The sequence below is a fragment of the Scyliorhinus canicula genome, chromosome 8, assembly GCF_902713615.1.
Source record: "Scyliorhinus canicula chromosome 8, sScyCan1.1, whole genome shotgun sequence".
Taxonomy (NCBI): domain Eukaryota; kingdom Metazoa; phylum Chordata; class Chondrichthyes; order Carcharhiniformes; family Scyliorhinidae; genus Scyliorhinus; species Scyliorhinus canicula.
The window spans coordinates 93409131-93424031 of NC_052153.1; the positions used below are offsets into that span (position 1 = coordinate 93409131).

The following is a 14901-nucleotide window of genomic DNA, read 5'->3' on the forward strand; positions in this document are numbered from 1 at the left end:
TATGCTGTGTATGGGTTTCCCCCATTTGTGAGTCACTTCCATCTGTCCTCTGTCCCCCTATTTACAAAATAGGATCTGTCAGAAGCGGGTGCAAACCTTCTGAGATAAGATGTGGAATCCCTACAACACCATGAAAATCTGGGCTTAGACTTCTGGATTACTATGATTCACAACTGTTCTACCGTACCCACTATTAGAAATAAGTGATCATTCAGGATTAATTATTTTTAATCAGTTATAAAGGGTGAGAAATCAATCAAATTTTTGTGTGATGAGGTTTTCCTGACAGCCCAGGAATCCATTGGACTCTTGAAACAGCTGAGCCCCAGAGAAAACATTGCTTGATTGACAGCTCCATTTCTCTGTCTGCTGGCATTGGATAATATTAATTTACACAAAGATAAAGACGTTTCAAGTGTTTGTAGTTTCTGCTAGCAATCCTTTAAAGGGTCTGGGTGATTGACAATTTCATTGGCCAGTAAAAAGGAATTTTGAAAATGGAAAATTATAAAAGAACAACTTTCTTATTCAAACCCTTTACACACCCTATTGTCTTTATAGTATTCATTGTTTCTATACAGTGTGTAAGGAGTGAATGCGCATGAAAGTTCCATACATTGGTATGGGAGGCATACCTTGGCATGTGGCTGGGGCATGAGGAGGACATTTGAACTTTCAAAAGGTTCCTTTGTATAGACTAGGGGCCCGATTCTCCGCACCCCACGCCGGGTGGGAGAATCGTGAGAGGGCCAGGTGAATCACGCCACGCCGCCCTGTCACTCCCCGCAATTCTCCCCCCCCCCCCCCAAAATGGCGTGTCGTGTTTTTCGACAGGCCGCTCGGAGAATTGCCGCTCGCCGTTTCTCACGGCGACCGGCGATTCTCCGGCCCATATGGGCCGAGCGGCCTGCCGAACCCGACCGGTTCACGCCGGCGCCAACCACATCTGGTCGCTGCCGGCGTGAACAGAGCACGACCTCTGTGTAAGGGGCCTGTGGGGGGCAGATGGAGGATCAAGCACCACGGGCGTGCTCAGGAGAAGTCTGGCCTGCGATCGGTGCCCACCGGTGCCTCTAAAAGACGCACTCTTTTCCCTCCGCCGCCCCGTAAGATCAAGCCGCCATGTCTTGCGGGGCAGCGGAGGGGAAGACGGCAACCGCGCATGCGCGGGTTGGCGCCGGCCAACCTGCGCATGCGCGGCTGACGTCACTTAGGCACCGCCGGCCATGTCATTCCCTGCACGCCGCTTTGATGCAAGCGTCAAAGCCCGACCCCCGAGAGTCACGTGCCGCCGCTCCTCGCCCCCCGGGTGCGCTGATCAGGGCACCCTATAAAGATGGCACCCGAATCTCTTCTGAGCCAGTTGCTGGCTGAGGACCCACCCCACCCAAGTGATGGCGTAATCCATGGCCACTCATTGTTTTTGGTCTAAGAGGCTCATGATTTTGCGAGAAAACTGGGATGGGATTCTCCGAAACCCCACCGGGTCAAAGATCGGCGAGGGGGGCGGGGTGAATCCCGCACCCACCGGCTGCCAAATTCTCCGGCGCCGGAGATTTGGCGGGGTGGGAATCGCGCCACGCCGGTCGGCGGCCTCCCCCGGCGATTCTCTGGCCCGTGATGGGCCGAGTTCCCGCCTGTATTTGCCGGGTCCCGCCGGCGTATATCAAGGTAAGTCCCTACCGACGGTACTCAGCTCCATGGCCGGCATCCGGGGTCCTCGAGGGGGCGCGGGGCGATCTGGCCACAGGGGGTGCCCCAACATTGGTCTGGCCCACGGACAGGTCCCACCGATCCGCGGGCGTGGCTGTGCCGTGGGGGCACTCTATTCCTACGCGCCGGCCATGTAAGCCTCCGCAATGACTGCAGCAACTCAACGCAATAAAAGAAAGTGAAGCTCAAGATGGAGTTTGAAGGCACCCCACCAGCTTCAAGCATTGGATAAAGAAGAGGAAAACTGGCGCGTTTTCAAACAGCAGTTTGAGCTCTATGTTTCAGCCCTTGACCTGCAGGCACAGGGTGATGAGAGGTGTATTTCATTGCTGCTCATCGTCCACAAGCTATCAAAATCTACAATATATTTGCTTTTGATAGTGAAGCAGAAAGCAAGAGATATGGTCAAGTGATAGAGTACTTTGATTGCATTGCTTGCCCAAAAATAATGCAACATTTGAAAGATATATTTTTTGTACGTGTACCCAGAAACCTGGTGAATCTTTCGAGTTTTGTCACTGACTTGAGGCTGAAAGCAGAGTCCTGTAATTTCAGTAATCTGAAATCTTCAATGATCCGCAATCAAATAGTATTGGGCATATCGAATGACAGGTTCCGTCAGAGGTTGCTGTGGGAAGAAGATTTGATATTGGATAAAACAATTACAATTTGCAATGCCAGCGAGTTGGCTGCACAGCAAATCAGTACACTCAGCTCAAAACATTTTGATGACAACTTGGAGGAGGACACCAGTGCCATCAGCACTGTGACGCAGTTCAATAAGAAACGTGGTCTCAGTGCGGGTAGCCATTTGTAACGGACGACAGGAGCCGCCTTCTTGAGCTAGAAATATGACAACCGATATGAACCCATGGCAGCGTCCAGCATATGGACAAGTATGCTCCAGGTGTTTTTCGTGTCCTTCAATGGACCAAATTAAAGTAGTTAATGCAGTGGAGGAGATGCCTCTAGAAGAGCAGTTCTTTATTGATCGAATTTCAGAAAAGGGCCAGAGTGGTCCAAACGAAATAAGTGAAGAAATCCTTCTGAATAGTCGTGAGCAGCTGTATGGTCCAGCAACCGAGTGACCAGACGGTTACTGTAATTTGCAACGAGATATGGTGGTACACTCACTCGATGGAAGCAAGCAAAGTCCAGGCAAAAGACGACAAATACAATGAGGTGCTGGAAGAGCCAAAGAGAATTCCAGGCCTCTGGTTAACAGTCTTCCGGAAGGCGCATATACTTAATGGCATGATACAGGAGCATGATGAGCCCATGTTAAAGCATCTACAAGATGTGAATGTTAAATGTTCAGAGCATACCCAGCCGATGAGCTTCACTCTGGAGTTTATGTTTCAGCCAATGAGCATTTTACAAATGAGGCAATTACAAAAGTGACTGGCTGGAATCTCGGCCTGACAAGTGGGAATTCTCATTTTGTGACAAACCAGAAATCACGGGATGCACCAAGCGCCAGATCATCTGGAAGACAGGAAAAAGTGTCACATTGAAGACCATTAAAATAAAGCGGAAGCATGACGGTTAGAGCATTCGCAAAATGGTTACAAAAACTGTACCAAATGACACATTCTTCAATTTCTTCAGTCCTTCAGAAGCTCCGCAGCATGGAACGTTAAATAAAGGTTCTGCAGCAAGACTTGCTGCTGACTTAGAAATCGTTTGAATCCTGTGTGAACACAATTCCATGTGCAATGTCGTACTATACAGGAGAAGTCTTTGCTGATGACACAAACTCCAAAGATGAATATGTTGATGAATCCTATGAAGACTATGAAAATGAAGTAAGCAGAGGTCTGGATAATGAACCGAAGCTGGACGAATATGAAATGCTAGTAAAGCCGTTTCGTGGAAAAGATGGCACACTCAGTGAGGGAGCCTGTGCAGGGCTCCGTTGATGGTTTGGCGGGAATGACAAGGTGATCACAAGGGATGCCCAGTCTGTGCCGGACCTTGGGCACGGTGAATACTCGGAGAGGTGCATGTAGAAATGGACAGCAAGATTGCAGGAGCAGACACCTCAGACGAAACTGATGTAGCTCTGAACCAACTGAAAACATTGCACCAATTCTGGAGAAACTAGCTCCAGAATCCAATGGGGGACAATCAAAGCTCCATGAAGTTCCGGTATTGGACTTCCACCGCCATTCCACCGTAGTGCGAGTTCATAGAGCAAATGACAGCATCCATATGCTGCTCAATGGCCACAGGTGATATGTATATTATAATCCATGGCAGGGATGAACCATGACCTGCATCCGTATGCAGTGCCACGACGACAGTTGATACTGAATTAAGATGCAGCTCCACGACGTTGGATGACACATACATATTATCACACGATGAGGATGAGTCCCCACCTGGGCTATCTGAAAAAGATCAAGTGTGCATAGTGATAGCGAGTGATGAGGAGCCATCACTTGGGGCTCCAGCACAAGATGAAAGCGGAGCGCCCAGTGCTGACTATGCTAATCCTATCCAGATACCACAATGTGAGGCAATCCAGACACCAGAGGGTAATCCACCCCAGATACCAGAGGTGAGGTTCTGCAGCTGGTTGTTGAAGGTGCTAATTTAATTACCACCATAATCCCTTGGCAGAATGCCGACAAGAGACATCTTCACATACAACCCACAACACACAGACTCAATGGCGCAGGCCAGCGACAAGGTGTGTGCTACCAGAGCCAAACCAAAGACAAACTGAACTCAAAAGACAGCTCGCAAAAAAGATAAATGGAGCAGTCGCAAAGTGGCACTAAAAACAAAAAAGCGGAAGAGAAGAAGAACGGGGGACACTTTGAGTCCCACCGAGGTCACCAAGAAAGGAGACATCGACAATGTGACTGACAGGCCAAAAACCATGCAACAGAGCAGCAGCAGAGAGCATTGTGAGAGCACACAGCAGCCAACAGCAAAGAGCGAAGAAATGGAAGAAGCTGAAGACACCATGATGGCCTACAAGAATAGCAGGTGGCAAGGCGCATCGTCTAAAAAGTTTGCAACTTAAACAACCGACACAGAAATCAGTCTTCAAAAAAGCTAACAACAACCCAGACGACCAGCGGGGTGATTCCGTGAGGGAGGCACAACGAGCTGTGCGCAAGGGATACACCTGGTAGGCGTATCATGTCTATGGACGCATCAGTTAAATCTGTTTATACATGAACCACATATGTGAAGTAAAGATATTAATCATGTTTGTATATAAAGATCAACATCTGCAAAGGAAGAGGGATGTGGTGATATGCCTGTGAATAATATTGCATACACTCACCTATGCGACCTCCCACCAGCAGGTGGCATCAGCCATCAGTCATGTGACATTCGGCTATCGGCAGTTGGTAGTAAGGCATACACAAGGATAGTTGCATATTGGGTAGTTGAATGATACAGAACAACCTAGTCTGTAGCATTCTGTATGTTATCCTGTTAAATTTCCACCCTATAGTTCATGACACTTCTTAGGTGCCATGAACCAGGACTCTTTGTAAAGCTGGCCCAGCACCATAGAAATTGTGGAGGATGAGGACATGCCTATCCCTGCAATGGAGCTGACCAAATTGAGAGTGCAAAGTGCAGGCCAGCGACCCAAAGCAGCCAGAATCCTTAAAAGCTTCTACCAAAAATCAAAAAATCTGGGTTGGGAATTGCAGGCTCAGGTCCTGGCCGTATTTTCACCCCTCCACTGATAATTCCCGGCTCCATGAAAATCTAACCACGTGTCTCGCTAGGCAAGTGTCTGACATACAGATAGTTTGAACACTCGCACGTTCTTTTGTTCAAGTTTAGAATTCTAAACTATCATTCTTAAGAGAAAATATATTTTTCTTAGATGAAACGTCAACTTGTGTCTACACAGTATAACTATTTCAATTTCTTTGTTTCCCACCATCCCCATCAGAATTATCTGAAAACAACTCGATGACTTTTAAGAAGCCTTTTAAGCAAGAGTTTAACAGGAGAATTATATTTTTTGCTTCAGAAAGATGTTTACTGGGAGGAGGAAAACATACAGTGAGAGAGAGTAATATCCATGATTTGCTTGGTTTATGTTTAGAATCCCAATACAATTATTTACATAGGATATGTTTAAACAGCTGCAATAACAAAAGCATTTATTGCCAGTAATGACTGGTTTTCCAGAAACTTTGATTTCACTGCCCAAAACAACGAGGTACTTTGGAACGGTTCATCCTAACCCCATTTTAAAACTGTGCGAAATTTGAACATTGGTTATTTTGAGATCATGTTTGATGCAAAAAGCAAAAGAAGAAATGAAATATGAGTTGGCCATTCAGGACTTGAGGCTGCTCCATCATTCAGTCATGGCTGATCGGAGTATGGCTTCAACTCTAGTTCCTGTCTGTTGACCTATAACTGTTTTAGATCAAAAATATTTCAAACTCAGCCCTGAATATATTCAATGGCCCAGTCTCGCTGCTCTCTATGGTATAGAATTTCAAAGAATACCGACACTCAGAAGAAGATCCTTCTCATCTCAGTCTTATGTGGGTGACCTTTTGGTCTGAAACCATGTCCCCTAGTTCTGGATTTGTCCACTAGGAAAAACATACTCTCAGCATCTACCCTGTCATGTCCCCTCGGAATAATATTATTTCAGTAAGATCACCTCTCATTATTCTAAACTCCAATGAGTATATTCCTAGCCTGCTCACTCTTTCCACATGAGACACCATCTTCATCCCAGGAATCAGCCTACTGAAACTACTCTGCCACTAATGCACATATATCCTTAAATAAAGGGACGAAACTTACCAACGGTCTGTACTTCATAGCAAGATTTCCCTACTTTTATACTTCACCACTTTGCAATAATGGCCAACATCCTTATTACTTGTGTACCTGCATGCTAACCTTTTGTGATTCATGTACAAGGACATCCAGGTCCCCCTATACCAGTGTTTTTCAAACTTTTTTTTCCCGGGGACCGATTTTTACCTATTGGCCAACCTTCGGGACACATGCCGGCCGACTTTCACGACCCAGGCCGACCAAACCTCATGACCCATTATTTTTGCTTACCTTTAATGCGGCAGGCGAGCCTGCTTGGTCCTCATGATCTCACTTGCTTTGTCATTCAATGTTACATTTCTGTATGGGTTGTTTATCAGAGGACCAGGAGCTCACACTAGCACTGTTTTGGCCTACTGCGGATTCTCCCGAGCCCCTCTCTCCAGCAGGTTTAGTTCTGAGGTCCTGTCCTGTTTTTTTCTCTGGCCCTCTCTTTCTATTACAAAACAATCCATTAAAATTTTTTCAGTCCTGTTGCTCGATTGCTGCTGACAAAATGGAGAAATCGCAATCGCGTCCAGAGCACGTGACACCAGTGTTCGGAGCGTGTGACCTGCTCTCTGCATCAGCAGGAAGGCTGATTGAACTACAAAAAAAAATCTTCTCCTGTGTCATGGTGCTGATGTCAGGAGGAGGCGGCATTTCCCGCTGGGCTCTGGGCATGTGCACTACGAGCAGGCATGTATGCACAGCGTGGCCCCAGTTCTAAAGCCAGTCACGGCCGTCATTTTTAAAGCCGCTCGCAGCCTGAATTTTTAAAAGCCAGCTGCTGCGGCCGTTGTATGTTAATTCCCGCGATCGGAAACGCCGTGATGAATGGCTCAGCGACCCTCCCGACATCCGCCTGACTCCGACTTTGAAAGTGACTGCTCTATACTGCACCATTCTGTAGTCTCGCTCCATTCAAATAATATTTTGCTTCTTTGATCTTCCAAACAAGTGGATAACCTCACGTTCTCCCACATTCCATTCTATCTGCACCTCACTTAACTTACCTACCTATAACCACTTGCAGACTGTGAACACCACACAATATGCTTCTTATACTAATAAATATTCAAGAACTCCTTTTCCTTTTGCTACTTAATCTAGCATTTCTTCCATCTTTTCTGCCACCTCTGCTAGAATTACAGTTGTGGAGTTCACAAGGAAAATTTGAGTCTCAACTTCCTTTGATCATTCTCTTAGAAAATAAATTGATGTTTTCAGATACGCATAGTCACTAAACATGTGACCTGCATATATAAACAATTTTTGAGGAGATGGAGAATTATACTTGACATCGAAGATAATCCTGGAGTAGTGGGAATATTTGGTTGCGGACAAATCAGTGAAGGGAATGGCGTGACTGGTGTATTGCCTGCTGATCAACTGATGTCATTTACCATGCTAGGAGACATACAATTTCAGTATAATACTGTACTTCCTTCAATACATGTATATTTCTTATTGGTGAAATAAAGCAGAATATGGGAAAATAAACTGATAGGTAACGAAGGAAAGTTGTAAAGGAGTTTAAAAGGACCATACAAAGTAAATATTGTTACAGAAAAGATAGGGTTAGAGATGGGAAAGGAAACATTGTGGTTTAAGAAATAACGGAAATACTAAATTGTGTACTCTACATACTTGTGCCAAAGTTTATGTATTTAGACTAGACAGTTAGCGAAAATGTCAGAGGTCAGCTTACATATGAATGGGGTTGAACTCCACACTCTTGCCACCTGTTTATGACAGCTGATCACAGAACCGTCAGGTCAGAGGCTGTTCCCAACAATCCCATCCCCGAAACTAATGCAAAAGGAGCAAACATGCATTTTAAAAATTATTTTGTGCAGACATGAGGAGCTGGAGAATCGTCTTCCAATGAATAGGTTTGCATCAGGGTGAGTTGGACTTCTGCAACAAGTGAATGGTAAGTAGAAAGAATTTGGATTTTCAGGTCGAAGGCCAGTATTGCCTTGTGCACAAGATCATCTATTATTTGAGTATGTATGGTATGTCATCTATGTACGATGAATTGTACACCGCTATAAATAACAGTGAAACAGAATACCCGGAGGCCTTGTTCATCATGGCCGGGGACTTCAGCCAGGCCAACCCCAAGAGTGTAGTGCAAAAACTCCACCAACACATTTTCCTATCCCAACATCCTTGACCACTGCGACGCAAACATCAAGGGCACCTTGATTCATCCCTCATCCACACTTCAGAAAATTGGACCACAAGACGGTTCTCCATCTGTTGGCATACAAGCAGAAACTTAAGCAGGAGAATCCGTTTAAGAAGGTTGTGCAATGTTGGTCCGAGGCAACTGAAGAGCTTCCACATGACTACTTGGAGTCAGTGGACTGATCCATATTCAAGAACTCAGTGGCCAACCTAGGTGAGTATGCCACCACCGTCACAGACTTCATCAGGAAGTGTGTCGAAGATTGCATGTATGTGCGTTCCCTAACTGGAAATCATGATTTAACTTCCCTACTGAAGTCCAGGTCAGAGATGTTCAAGACAGGTGACCTTAACCTATACAAGAAATCTAGGTATGACCTCCGCAAAGCCATCAAGAGACAACACCCTAAGCTAGAGTCACAGACTAACGTCACGGACTATCGTCAGTTAAACAACATAATGGGCTACAAAGCAAAGCCGACAAACTCAATGCATTCGATGCTCGTTTTGAGCAGGAAGCCAACAAACTGTTGCCCCAACAGCGTCAGACACAACCATACCTACCATCACAGCCTCAGTAATCGGATCGGTCTTCATGAAAATTAACCCATCGAAGGCAACAGGTCCTGACGGAGTCCCTGGTCATGCACTCAACTCCTGTGTGAACCAACTGGTGGGTGTGTTCACACACATCATCCTCTCCCTACTCCGTTCCAAGGTTCCTGCCTGCTTTAAGACAACCACCATCACACCGGTGCCAAAGAAGAACCAGGTAATTTTCCTCAACGACTACCATCCGCTGGCCTTGATATCTATCATTAGGAAGTACTTTGAGAGGTTGGTCATGAGACACATCAACTCCATACTTCCAGAATGCCTTGATCCACTGCAATTTGCATACTGCCACAACTGGTCTACAGCACACCCCATCTTCCTGGCCCTACACTCAGCCCTGGAGCATCTGGACAACAAGGACCCTTACATCTGAATCCTATTCATTGACTACAGCTCCACCTTCAACACCATAATCCCAGCCAAGCTCATTCCATTTTTAAAAAAATTTAGAGTACCAATTCACCTTTTCCAATTAAGGGGCAATTTAGTATGGCCAATCCACCTACCCTGCACATCTTTGGGTTGTGGGGGCGAAACCCACGCAAACACGGAGAGAATGTGCAAACTTCACACGGGAGTGTGACCCAGAGCCAGGATCGAACCTGGGACCTCGGTGCCATGAGGTAGCAGTGCTAACCACTGCGCCACCATGCTGCCCTCCAAGCTCGTTCCAAACTCCAAACCTAAGACTTGGCTCCTCTCTCTGCAACTGGATCCTCCATTTCCTGACCCATAGATCACAATCAGTAGGATAAACAACAACATCTCCTCCACGATAGTCCTCAATACCTGGGCCCTGCATGGTTGCGCACTATTACACTCTATTAGCACCCTATTACACTCTCTACACACACATGACTGTGTGGCAAAATTTGGTTCCAACTCCACCTACAACTTTGCTGATGAAATGACCGTAGTGGGTCAGATCTCGAATAACAATGAGTCGGAGTACAGGAGGGGGATAGAGAACCTAATGGCATGGCTTACTGCTGGTATGCACTTTACAAGAAGGCTTTTTAAAGTCAGAAGGGGAGTCACTAACCACAGAATACGAGGCTTATGGCCTGCTTTGTTCTGGTTAATGAAGACCCTCAGTAAACAGGCAAGCGACAGCATATCTCCGTAACCAATCAGATTGAATGGAATTGGTGAATCAAATATGTGGAAGGATCGCAAACCAGAAGGCACACATTTTAGGTAATTAGTAAAAGAAGTAATGGTGACATGAGGAAAACCCTTTTAAGATCTGGAATGCACTGCTGAGTGTTGGAGACAGTTTCAATTGAGGCATTAAAGAGGGAATTTGATCATTAGCTGAAAAAGAAAAATGTGCAGGGCTTCAGTGAAAAAGCAGGAGAATAGCACTAGGTAAATTGTTCCTGCTGAAAGCCAGCATGGACAGGATAGGCTGAATTGCATCGTTCTGTACCTTAACCATTCTCCAATTCTATGAAGGATTGTGAATGAATGTGCCTGGACTAAGAAGGAAGCATAGTTTCAAGCGAGTGAATTCAAAGTACAGAAAGAAATAAAAGAAACTAAGTGAAGTCTCTCCAACAATTAAAAACTTAAGAATGAGACTGCAGTTGCAATTGCTGATTTTCAATGCCAGAGGTTAACTGATTGCAAATTAATATTGCATTGTTAAAAGTGCTTAGAATGAAACATGAAAGCATGCACTTTGTGTTTAATTTGCCTCCATCCTGCAAGTACAGGAATATCTTGTTGCTCACTGCATTCGAATGGGGAGGCAGAAAAGCCATTTTAGCAGAGTTAACAGTGGAGTGGTACATCTCAGACAGCAACTTTTTGATTATCGCACTTAACCATGCATTTGCCTAAAGTTACTGCAGCATTTGCGCATTAATAGTCTCACTTTTATCTTGGCAACAAACATTTTAACTTTAAAACAATGCAATGATTATAGACTTTGCACTATGCAACAAGACATTAAAATCTGCAGACAACAGAATGCTTTGAGAAGCTGAGAATACTTTGAGAAGCTGAACTCAAGTCTGAAGTTAAATGCCACCCAAATGGTAGAGAAACCTGGAATGTGGTCATAATTGGCAACCAGAGCAGTCTGCCGGACCTAGAAATCTCCTAGGATTGCAGCTCCTGTGCGTAACACAAGAGCTAAAATGAAGAGGGAGGGGGCAGGGAGTGGGGACAGAGATAGTACATATGTGCTTACAAAAAGGAGGTAAAATTATATTATATATTCTGATCTGGAGTGTGAAATTTATAAGCACTTGTTAATATGCACCACTGCCTCATCAATTAACAATTAAACTATGAAGGCATTTTTAAGAATTACGCTGTGGTCATCCCATCCCACCACCTGAATTTTTGTACCTGGACTCCAATGCGTTGCTAATATTTCAAATGCTCACTTTTAGATGATTTTCTAGATCAAAGCCTTTGGACAAACCGCTTTCTTACATTGATACTTCAATTAATTGTACGTAGTTTTGTGATCTGAATTTCGAATAGAACAGATTGTACAATGATATTTAATAATAATAATAATCTTTATTGTCACAAATAGGCTTCCATTAACACTGCAATGAAGTTACTGTGAAAAGCCCCGACTCGCCACATTCTGGCGCCTGTTTGGTTACACAGAGGGAGAATTCAGAATGTCCAATTCACCTAACAGCACGTATTTCAGGACTAGTGGGAGGAAACCGGAGCACTCGGAGGAAACCCACGCAGACACGGGGAGAACACGCAGACTCCGCACAGACAGTGACCCAAGCCGGGAATTGAACCTGGGACCTTGGCGCTGTGAAGCAACAGTGCTAACCACTGTACCGGTTCACGTAGGTTCATAAATTTGTAACTACAATATTAGCTTTTGCACTATCAGCACATCTTTCAGGTGATATTTTTGAATTGTGTAAAAAGGCAAAATATGCTCTGAAGTGGCACTAACACAGGATACATGTTCAGGAGAATCTGACAACCTAGCATGTGAGTGCTCTGTGGAATGTGGAACTGAGCCCAAGAAAGGTGGCTGGAGGTTCCATGCCTGGATCTGTGCTGAGTCACTGGTATCAGTCAGATGGCACAAAAGAAAACACAGCTCCTCCATTGAATTTTCATGCATAATACAGTCATTAATACAACTGTATATCTAATAGCAAGCAGTATGCCAGGCTATTAACGGCTTTTGCTTAATTCATTCTCTAAATTATGGGCCTTCTCTTCTATGCCTTCTCTTCTATAATAAGGCACAACTTAACTGAAATTGTGTAATCTTTCTGTAACACAGGTGGCAGTTACAGGAATGGCAAACTGGTGAATCTTATTTACTTGCATATTTACTCAGCTTTCCTATCTGTTGGTTGATATTTGCTGGTGCGAAAGCTAATCTTTGAGCTACGTCTCTCCAGTAGCTTCTGAGAAACTGTTCAAATATTTCTGATGCAAAGTAATGTGTAATTACGTCCCTCAATTATTAAGATCAGCATATTCCACTTCCTTGTCAAATTCAAATCCATGATCTTTGAATAATATCACAGACATACAATATTTGTATATAAAACACTTTTTAAACTTTATTGAACTGATTTTAATGCTGCTTTCATTTTACAGTTAAAACTATCAAACTACATATTTTTAAAACATAGAAAGCTCTTTTGCACACAGTGATATTCTAAACAAGACTTTTAACAAGATTGTTCCAAGACTGAAATATGAAATTAAGGTTAATTTAATAGCAAAAATAAAATATGGAATTACTGATTTTGGCCATTATCCAATACAACAGGACTACAATATTTTACACATAATGACTGAGCATTTTACACATGTACAGTAACCATCAGTAAACGTGATCTTGAATTCAATGACAATGACACTATGCTAAATGTAAACTAGATTATCGCCCGTTTTATAGTATTAATGTTTTGTTTTTGCTAGCATCTGAGAAAATCTTTACCATCCATGTCCATGATTATGAATACATATTGTACTTATGCTTAAACAAGTCAGACCAAGTTAAACTTATAATTAAAAATCATGAGACCAAGGCAGTATTTAAATAGTGGAGCTAATACACATATCATAAAAGACTAGTTGGGGGAAATTTCATTTTTTTTCTTATAGATTACGTTTCGGCTTCAAAGAATGGGTGACCACTATAATAGGACAGTTTACTAAATGATCAGGAAAAAGGGTGCATTCCCTTTTAATCCAATGATGACAATCAACAGCTCTGTGCAGTATGGGAATGTGCTTGTTCCACATTTGTTGTGAAAGGTCATAGGGAAGCAGCATTCTGTGATACACTGTGTCAAAGCCACTGTCCAATTTAATGGGTCTCATCATATATACTTGCGCATGGGAGGTGACGAGGGAAGAAATAAGATGTTGAGAGCTCAAATTTTTTTAATGGGTATGGTACATGTGAAGTGATATGAGAGTGCAATAAAATATTGAAACAGGCCAAGCACAATTTCAAAATCACTGCAAACTTAAGTGTAGAAAATTTGAAAACATTTAGAGCAATGAATTGGGAAAACTATCCCATCAATAGTCAAATCAAAAATCAGCACCAATATGGGGTGTGCAGGAGGAGAGCAGGAAAGAGAAAAAAGTTAGGTTGCTTTCCAAATTCATTGTGGTTTCCTTCTTCTACCTTTGCCATAAACCAATCAATTAAATAATAATAATAAAAGCCAACAAAACAGCAAATGTCATTAAATGGAACTACATGCTGCCCATGTCCAAAGAGCATATAAAACAGCAGGTTGCTCTGTTGGGTTAGCTGGAGTTTGACCTGTACACCACAAATTCCTGACAACACAACTCCTTAAAAAAGAAAGGAGCATTTGCTGTCTACCCAAGTTTTAGGTCTCATATGGTAGAAGGGAGTGTGCTGCGAGGTAGAACCTGATGCTTCACCAGCCAAAGGCATCCATCTTATTTTGAAGCCCATGTTCTCATTATTAGGCTTTACTTTAATCTCCCACAAAAGAGAGAAACCGGTCCTAAAAATGAGCTGCAGTCACACATACACTGGTCACCATATATTCCAAGCACCATCAGTGCAACATACTCAGTTGCACATTAAATCCAGCTGGCCTGTTTCTACAGTCTAAATTAGAATTGAAAGATTTTGTTTAAACACCTGCAGCAACATAAGATTTCAGAACTGCATTCAGCCCAAAGCTAACTAGCCATGCCATACACACAATGCACCTGAGAACTTGAAATTCTTTCCACCTTAACAGACATGTCCGATAAGCTTTTCTCCTGGCCCATCAGCCCGTTTTACTGACCATATTAACAGGGTCTAACGCCTAGATTTCTACGCAGGGGTCACTGGCATGGCAATTGGATATTAGTAAAGAATATGAAATTTGCAATCTTTCTGGCTGTGAAATACCAATCGATGACAGGGTTTAGTTGCACAGAAAGATAGGGCTGGATAAATTACTTGCATCAGCTTTCATCTAGGTTCAATCTGAACAAATTTTGGTCAATATAAAATTAGGTCATGATTTTCCTTTGACCTGAATCTGTACACAAATCACAGTTTGAGCATAAATGTTCATGAAC

At 43.6% G+C, this 14901-nt stretch overlaps 1 protein-coding gene across 1 annotated transcript in view; it reads right to left on the reverse strand.

The window, feature by feature from the left end:
• Positions 1-14901, reverse strand: part of LOC119970392 (proprotein convertase subtilisin/kexin type 5-like) — a 520270-nt gene that overhangs the window by 194703 nt on the left and 310666 nt on the right.